The sequence below is a fragment of the Carlito syrichta genome, unplaced genomic scaffold (genome assembly GCF_000164805.1).
Source record: "Carlito syrichta isolate Samal-C Ts95f unplaced genomic scaffold, Tarsius_syrichta-2.0.1 Scaffold305648, whole genome shotgun sequence".
NCBI classification, from domain to species: Eukaryota; Metazoa; Chordata; class Mammalia; order Primates; family Tarsiidae; genus Carlito; species Carlito syrichta.
In genome coordinates, this window is record NW_007249744.1 from 559,101 (window position 1) to 568,862 (window position 9,762).

Genomic DNA, 9,762 nt, shown 5'->3' on the forward strand with positions numbered 1-9,762 from the left:
TTATTTCATCTAATATTTTGTTTTTTAAAATCTCTATATCTCTATAAATTTTTGAGACATTCCAATATACCTATTTGAGTACCCAAATGATGATTATCATAAATGATCTTATCAAGGAGAAAGGTTTCCAATAATACTTTGGCTTAAATAGTGGGAGATGGAGTCACTCTCCGTCGTCCAGACTGGAGTCCAGGGACCGCTCCCGGCCACCGCAGCCTCAACCTGATGGGCTCAGGCGATCCTTCCGCCTCAGCCTTCCAAGTAGCTGGAACTACAGGCATGCGCTACCACGCCCAGCTAATTTTTTGAATTATTGTAGAGATGAGGTCTCGCCAACTTGCCCAGGCGGGTCTCGAACCCACGGGCTCAGGCAATCCACTTACCTCAGCCTCCCAAAGTGCAGGATTACAGACTGAGTCACCGAGCCCGGCTTGTGTCTTTTTCTGGCTTTAGTATCAGGGTGATGCTGGCTTCATATAATGAATTAGGGAGAACTCCCTCTTCTTCAAAAGTATGGAATAACTTCAGTAAAATTAGTACCAGTTCATCTTAGTCTGGTAGAATTCTACTAGGAGTCAGTTTTGGGGGGGAGACTTCTAATTACTGTTTCAATCTCACGACTCATTACTGTTTTTCTCAGGGTTTCTGTTTTTTCTGATTTAAAGTTGAGGGATTGTATATTTTCAAAATGTACCCATTTTCTCTTGATTATCTGTTTGTGTAGAGGTGTTCATAATAACTTGGGTAATCTTTTGTATATCTGTTGCAGCAATTGTAATGTCTCCATTTGCATATCTGATTAAGCTAATTTGAATCTTCTCTCTTCATTTTTTAATTAATCTAGCTAGTGGTCTATCATCACAATGAACAAACTATTTGCTTCACTGATCTTTTGTATTTTTTATTTCAATTTCATTTAGTTCTGCTCTGATCTTCATTATTTCTTTTCTTCTGTTAGGTTGGGCTTTGGTTCGTTTGTGTTTTTCTAGTTTCTTGAGGTGTGATGTTAGGTTGTCATTATGAGATCGTTCAGTCTTATCAACGTAGGCCTTAAGCACTATAAGTTTTCCTCTGAACACAGCTTTGGCTGTGTCCCAGAGGTTTTGATAACTTGCTTCATTGTTGTCATTCAGTTTGAGGAATTTTTAAAATTTTCATCTTGATTTCATTGTTGACTTAAGGATCATTCAGGAGCAGATTGTTTAACTTCCATGTTTTTGTTTGGTTTCACCAATTTCTCCTGGAATTAATTTCTAGTTTTAGTCAACCTTGTCTGAGAAGGTGCTTGATATGATTTTGATTTTTCTGAATACATTGAGACTTGATTTGTGGTCTATCACATGATCTATCGTAGAGGATGTTCCGTGTGCCGATAAGCTGTTTATTCTGTAGTTTGGTGGTGGAATGTTCTGCAGATTCTGTTAGTTCCATTTGCTCTAGGGTTCAGTTGAACTCCGATGCTTCTTTGTTGACTTTCTGCCTTGATCTGTCTATTGCTGTCAGTGGAGTGTTGAAGTCTCCCACTGTCACTGTATTGCTGTCTATTTTTTTTACATCTGTATACTTTGTTTTATAAAGCTGGGGTCTCTGGTGTTAGACACATATATATTTTAAATTGTTATGTCTCTCATTAGATTTATTCCTTTATCATTATATAACTATATTTGTCTTTTTTGTTGTTAATTTAAAGTCAGTTTTATCTGATAAGAGAATGGGAGAATGGCTACTCCTGTTCATTTTTTTTATTTTTATTTGCATGGAATAATTTTCCTCACCCCTTTACCTTGAGTCTGTAGGAGTCTTTGTGAGGTAACTGGGTCTCTTGAAGGCAGCACATATTTGGACTGTGGGCTTTATTTTGTTTCTGTTTTTTTTTTTTTTCTTTTTTAATCAATTCTGCCAGTCTGTATCTTTTTAGTGGGGCATTGAGACCATTTACATTCAGAGTTGATGATTATATGTAAAGTACTATTCCATTCATCATGCTGGTTGTTATCTGGTTGCTTTATTTATGTTCACTATTTTCTTGGTGTTCTATAGCCCTGTGAGCTTTATGATTTCCAGTGTTTTTCTACTAATGTATTTTGACAAGTTACTTCAGTATTTAGAATGCCTGAGTATTTCTTGTACAACTGGTCTAGTGGCGACATATTCCCTCAATATTTCCTTATCTGAAAAGACATCATTTCTCCTCGTTTATGAAACTAATTTTGTTTTTGTCCAGTCTGGTCTTGAACTCTAGGCCTCAAGTGTTCCTTCTGCTTCAGTCTTCCAAAGTTCTGAGATTACAGGCATGAGCCACCATGCCCAGCCCAGATTTCTGTTATTGCAGCCACCAGTTTATTGTACTTTGTTATAGAAGCTCAGCAGAGAAATACACCATTGCTGAAACCATTTAATCAATTTTTATTTCAGTTATTGAAATTGTAAGCTCCAGAATTACTGTTTCATGTAATTTTTGTCTCATTTTATTTTTACATAGTTGACCTAATTTCCTTTAGTTCTTTTTCCATGGTTTCCTTTGGTAAATTTAGCATATTTAACACAGTTAATGTGTTTGGCCAATTATTGCAACATCAGGGCTACTTCATGTATGGTTTCTGTCAAATTCTTTTTTTTTCCTGTGAATGGGTCATACTTTCCTTTTTCTTTGTATATTTTATTTGTTTTTGAGAACTGAACAATCTAAGTACTCTACCCGTGACAACTCTGGGAATAAAATTCTCACACTCTTGAGGAATGATCAGTCTTTGTTTGTTGAGCACTGGAGCAGTCCATTTGTGACTTTTCCAAACTATATCTGTTTGCTTGTTTTCATTAGGGTCTCACTCTGTCACCAGGCCGGAATGCAGTGGCATGATCACGGCTTACTGCAGTCTCAAACTCTTGAACTCAAGTTATCCCCTGCCTCAACCTCCCAAGTAGCTGGGACTACAGGCATACACTACCTAATTTTTTGATTTTTTGATTTTTTATTTTTTTGTAGAGACAAAGTCTTGGTATGTTACCTAGACTGGTCTCAAACTTTTGGGCTCAAGAAATCCTCCCACCTTGGCCTCACAAAGTTCTGGGATTACAGGCATGAGTCACTGTGCCTGGCCTTCAAAACTATTATTAAAAGAGCATATTCCTTCTTGTGTGAGGTCACTGAATTTTCTTATCCGTTATCCCTAAGGTTACTCAGTGACCTGACAAAGAGTTCTTAAATGTCTGGCATATAGAACAGAAAGAAAGAACAAATATCCTGATACATGCTACAGAGAACAACTCTTACAGGCTAGGTGACCCAGACCAAGGAAAATATCTGCAGTGATCCATGAGACAGATAAAACATGCAACCTCAAATGTGTGGACAGCAAGGTCTCTCAACCCAACCCACCCCATCCTCAGTACCAGCCTCCAAGCATGCAGATCATTCTCTGTACAGGGACCATAGATTATAGGTGGTTTGCACATGCTGTGCTTTTACCAAAAGGCTGCAGCCTCTTTCTTTTCTTTTCTTTTTTTTTGAGTTGGAGTCTCACTCTGTCACCCAGACTGGAGTGCAGTGGCCGCTCCCGGCCACCACAGCCTCGACCTGCTGGGCTCCAGCGATCCTTCCGCCTCAGCCTTCCAAGTAGCCGGAATTACAGGCATGTGCTACCCCGCCCGGCTGATTTTTTGATTAATTGTAGAGATGAGGTCTTGCTGCCCAGGCAGGTCTCGAACCCACAGGCTCAGGCAATCCACTCACCTCAGCCTCCCAAAGGCGCGGGATTACAGGCTGAGCCACCGAGCCTGGCTTGCAGCCTCTTTCTTTTTTGAGTTGGAGTCTCACTCTGTCGCCCAGACGAGTGCAGTGGCTGCTCCCGGCCACCGCAGCCTCGACCTGCTGGCTCCGGCGATCCTTCCGCCTCAGCCTTCCGAGTAGCCGGAATTACAGGCATGCGCTACCACGCCCGGCTGATTTTTTGATTCACTGTAGAGATGAGGTCTCGCTGCCCAGGCAGGTCTCTAAGCAGCCTCTTTCTTAATCAGCACTCCCTCGGTTGCCATCAGGTGTGACAAGTATGCACTTCTGAAATAGTTGATTCTGAACATTTTTTCCAATCCACTGGTAGTTTCTATAGAGGGACCCATTTATAGAACTTTCTCCTCTACCATCCTTTGTGATTTCAATTCCTTGGGGAGATTTTTGATGACCGATCCAATCACCTTACTTGTTACAGATCTGTCCAACTGGTTGATGTACAGTTGTTCCATGTCTTCTCTTCTAAACCTCTTCCTTCCTGTAAAGTTGGTAGTAATATGTCCCATTTATATCTGGTTGTACTAATGTAGTCTTCTCTTCCTTTTTCCTTATTGTCATCTTTGTTCCTGCCTTTTAAAAGTCCTTCCATCTGTGGTACAGAAGACTAGTTTAGGGCATTTAATGTTGGGAGCCCAGCAGAGGCTCCCATCAGTTCATCCACCCCTGTTGGTGCTGCATAAAGACCTTTGTTTTAACCCCATTAGTGTCTGCATTTTGCATCTCATTTCCTAATAAACTTTTAAAGCCAGGTGCAGTGGCTCAAGCACTTTGGGAGGCCGAGGTGAGAGGATTGCCTGAGCCCACGGGTTCAAGACCAGCCTGGGCAACTTGGCAAGACCTCAACTCTACAAAAAAATCAGCCAGGTGTGGGAGCGCACACCTGTAGTTCCAGCTACTTGGAAGGCTAAGGTGGAAGGATCGCCTGAGCCCAGCAGATTGACGCTGGGGTGGCCATGAGCATGCCTCTGCATTCCAGCCTGGGCGATGGGAGTGAGACTCCAACTCAAAAAAATAAATAAGCATTTAAAGATACTCACGCTGCAGGGATGAGTCTTTCACTCTCCTCTTTGTCTTTTCCCACTCTCATGTGAATTCTTCTAATTTTCATAGAACCTGTGAGACCCGTAAGAGGAAGCTGGGACAAAACATTACTAATCCTTCTCCAGTCCCTCCTTGGTTTAACAGCAGTAAGCCTCCATGCGGTGTTCAGGAAAAAGAAGACCCCTTAATCACACTATTTCTCACGACCTGAGTAGGAGCTTATTAAGTGAATGAAAACCCTGATAAGTGTAAAGTCAATCCAATGTGGCATCCATATGTGACAGTCAACCAGTTTATCTAGGGAGTTCCTCTTGGTATATAAAGGAGGGGAAGAACAATACTCCTCTTCAGACTGACAGAACTGGTCTGCAAACTTTGTCCACACTAGCTCCCTCCTCAGGTAACCTACTGTGTTATGTGTTTGGATCATGAATAGAAACATGTTATTGCTCCTACACCAACCCAGATATGCTCACCCATTCTCCAATATTCAAAACCAAGGACACTGCTGCTAATTAGATCATGCACACTATCCATTTTTGTAACGGTTTTACAAAAAGCTGATGATACTGCCTCACTAAAGGAGACAATTTCTTCACACCAGAACTCATGGTTTCAGTAGTTTCTTGGTTTTTTTCATTATGACTACATTCTTGGTGACCAGAGGTTATAGGGTCCTATCTGTTGTCCCAGCATAATTTTTCCTTTTGAAAATACTTCTGACATAAGTAGCCATAGCTAAAAAAGTTGAAATCCAAGGTTGGTGAAGTGTCAAGATCTAGCGCAACACTCTTTCTTTTCACTGTAGTTAATTACATACACATGACAATAACCAAGAGATTGCATATTTAGCTTATTTCTTGTAATTTTATATTCCCTTATATGTCCAATGTTCCAGTAGGGCTGGTTCTATCATTCTGAAATCCATAGTCACTTTTACCTCTCATAAGCGATCACAGTGCAGATGCTGTGTCATACCATGGCTGATACAGTAGTTATTCAGGAATGAAAGCTTCATCAGCCACCATCCCCTTATCCTTCCTTTTCCCCAAACTAAGATTTCATCGCTTTTCAGACAGTTGGGTTATTCTAGTAAATCACATTTTTGAAGCCAACTGTGTCAGAGTCCCCAAGACCACCTTCAGTTCAGTGAATTCACAGAATTCAGAAATACTGTTATTCTCTCTGATATGGTTTATTACAGTGAAAAGATATAAAGTCAGTAAAGGAGGTAAATGTTGTATAGGACAGAGTCCAGGAGACACACAGCCCAGAATTTCCGTTGTCCTTTTCCAGTGGAGTCACAGAGACAGTGCTTAATTCTCCCAAAAACAATGTGTGGCATATGTACAGATTATTGCCAATAAAGGAATCAAAACCAAACCTCCATGTCCAGGGATTATTACATGGAGGGGTTGTTCTTTTAGATATAAAGCACTTGGGTGGTTGTCCTTAGGTACCAAGTCTTCTGTCCCTCTACATGTCAAACTCATACATATTCAAGGTCCCTACCATATATCACATTGTCAGCATAAACTACCTGGCATGGCCTAAGGCTCCAGGAACACAAAGACATGGTTATCAGGCAAGGTATTAACAAAATATAAAGGTCATCTCCCAGGAGCTGGTCTTGTTTTGTTGTTGTTGTTGTTTTTCCCAAAATGTAGAGATTCCTACTCCCCACACCTGATGAGTCTACTCTTTACTACACAGGGGTTCACTTCAGCCTGGAGGACCAAGTTTCAGTCCTAACTGAGTCCACCCCCACAAGAGGTCAACTGCCCTGGCAGCACCATCACAATAGTCACATCACTTAGCATGACACACCAAAAAGGAGAAGAAATTAGGAAGGTCCAGGAAGTGATGGGCCAGTGTTACCACCCAGTGCTCAGTTCAGGAATCAGAACTTTGCTGGGAAGAAATATGGAAGTCCAGGAATGAGCCACCTCTCTGAGCCTCTGTCACCCCAAGGTAGGACTGGCCACACTTCCCAGCTCCTCAGGGATCCTGGTGTCCATAGCCCTTGTCCAGTGTCCATGGCCCTTGTCCAGTGGGAAGTTACCTCTCAAAGCCAGGCTGGATCTGAAGGAGGATACTTGTCTAGGCTCCAACCTACAGCCACATCATCCCAGTGGCTGGGTCAGGCAGGGCTCACAGGCTTGGCCTGAGGCAGTGAATGAGCCCTGTAGGATTCAGGCCTGCCTTGGGTGTAGGGCTCAACCTTGGATCCATGTGGCATTGAGGTGCTGCCCAGGAAAAGGAGGTGATGTGGTCAGCTAAGAGGAAAAGACCCTGATTCTAGTCCCGGCTCTGTTCCTATACTGTGTGATCCTGGGCTCCTCACTCCCTGCCCTGGGCTTTGTTGCCTTTTCTGCCAATTAGAAGGTTGCACCAGATGACTGTGGAGTCCTGTCTTCCTGCTCTGACATCTGGGGCTGTGACCCTTGCTGGTCTGAAATCCCCATCAAGGTCAGGAACTGCTACCCTCCACCTCTGTTCCCACCCCCACGATTGTCTGGTTGGGCCCATGGACAGTACCCAAGAGATTCTAATGACCATCTGTTCGCTGGAGTCTTGGAGAGACCCTCTGGTACATTTAGGGAATAGCCAGGGACAGAGAACTACAAAATATCAAAGCAGAAGCCACTGTCATGGCCTCATTTAACCAGAAGTCCCTACATCATCCCTGACAGAGTTCCCACCAGCATTTTCCTAAATGTCATCATGACAGAGAGCTGACCAGCTGTCAGTACCACAAGGACCTTGGTCTGAGTCAGAAAGCCAGCAGGAGCCCCTTTGGCCACTCTAGTCTATCCACTGTGGTGACAAGGTTTGGTAGCAGGAAGTGGTATCAAGAGAGGGAGCATGGGGCCAGATTGGGTTTGTCTGAAGAGACTGTGGTCCCTAAATGGTGGCATCCAGACCTGTAGAAGCAGCAACTGTTGAATTTATTGGAAACTTCTCACTCGTGGTTCTGAGCCTTAGAGATGTTGGAGGCTGTGAACCAAGCCAGCCAGAGCTTCTTTATGAGGGGGGCGACCCAGCTCCTGGGCATTTGTAGTTTACTGTCCACCTCAGAGATATCTAGAAGACACAGATAGGCATGCTCTGTGGATCCCATACTGGGAAGAACCTTCTCCCAGGGCCATGGAGCAATTATCCATCCCTCTGAGATGCCTGGTGAGGCCAGTTCAGCCGTGATAAAAGGTTGGGTATGGCCCTGGCTAAAGGGAGTGGTCTGGAGTTTCTGCCAACCCAGGGAGGCTCACAGGAAGGTCAAGGCATATGGTTACCTGGGCTTCTTCCTTCCACCTCCCAGGTCAGGAAGGTATGAAGGGGATGGCCTATTTGCTACCCCAGCAGTCACTGGGATAAGGGAGGAAGCAGTCCTGTTGCAATACGGTTGGGTCAGCAGTCTTACCAGATCCACGTGCAGCAACTTCCTTTTGGACTTTTTTACTTTCCTGGAAGGAAGAAGAGGAGCACAGCAGTGGGATGAGGCAGGTTCTATGTCAACAGATGGAGAAACTGAGGCTTTGCTCCACAAGACATTGGGGCAGGCCAGGATCTGACTCACACCATGTCTGCTGCTTCTCAGCTCCACACAGAGCCCCTTGCTCCACAAGGATGGCAGGTTTAGCCTGTTGATCTTGGAGCTGAGCCAGCCCCACCACTGCCTCCCTGCCGTGCTGCCTCCCCACCCTGCAGTCTCCAAGGCTGCTCAGTAGAACCCGTGCTGAGGATGTTCCTATTGAAACCCCAAGCTGTCTTTACCTCCCAGCCTGAGTTCCCCGACACCTCTTCCTCAGCAGGAATTGAGCTAGCTGATTCCTCCCCTGGGGACCTCACCAGCTCTTCCTCCTGAGACAAGATGTCAGCCTCCTTCATGGAAGCACCATCATTCAGTCCTCCAGATGCTCTAGGAGTCATGACCTGTAGAGGCAAAAGAGGGCAGACTATGGGCAGACAGGCTCTCAAAACACCTCATGGCTCATCCTATTCTCACATCTGGAATGTTACAGTCCTTTGTTTTTCCTAGGAAGTCCTTCTCTTCTCAGTTGAACTGTGGAAACTTATGTGAGTTTCCTGGTAGGTGCCTGCCATGGTCCCTGGAACTCCCTGCCACATCCCTGGGTCTAATGGAGCTTTCACAGGAGAGTCCCAGTCAGTCCCAGCCCTGGACACTTCCATGGGGGAAGCCTTACTTGCCTCAGAAGCCAGCTTGTTCCCTCTCTTGACTTTGCGTCTCTGCAGAAGGAAACAGGAGAGGTGACATCCAGCTGTGAATGACTGGGAGTCCTTCTTCAACTGACCCGTCCATTCAGGTGCAGACTCCCTTATTGTGTCTGCCAAGGGTGCTCAGGACAGCCACCCCACTCCCAGGAAGAAGAGTCCCCTTACCCACCTGAGTGATCACAGGGTAGCACTTATTCATCATCCCCCATACTGGCCTTAAGGTCGCGCCTATGGGCTGCATGACAAGCAGAGAGAGAAGGTTGAAGTGAGATCTACTGTCAATTCCTGCATAAGCATACACCTAAAGACTACCAGATATTTAAGGAAAACCTCTTTTAAAAACTTTTTAAAATCTATAATTGATGACTTTAGAAAGATAAAACTTTGCGTTCGTGAAAAAGGAATAGGAGGCTCTAAAATAGAAACGTTCAAACAACCACCACCACTAATTCTTATTTATATACTTTTTTGCTTTTCATTATTTAAATTTTTATATAGAGACAAGGTCTTGCTATGTTGCCCAGGCTGGTCTCAAACTCTTGGCCTCAAGTGATACTCCCACCTCAACCTCCCAAAGTGCTAGAATTACAGGTTTGAGCCACTATGCCTGGCAGCCATTAATTCTTGGCAAATAAAAATATAATAATGGGACTGAAAAATGCAATCAAAATATAGAAGCGAAAGTTGAAAAGAAA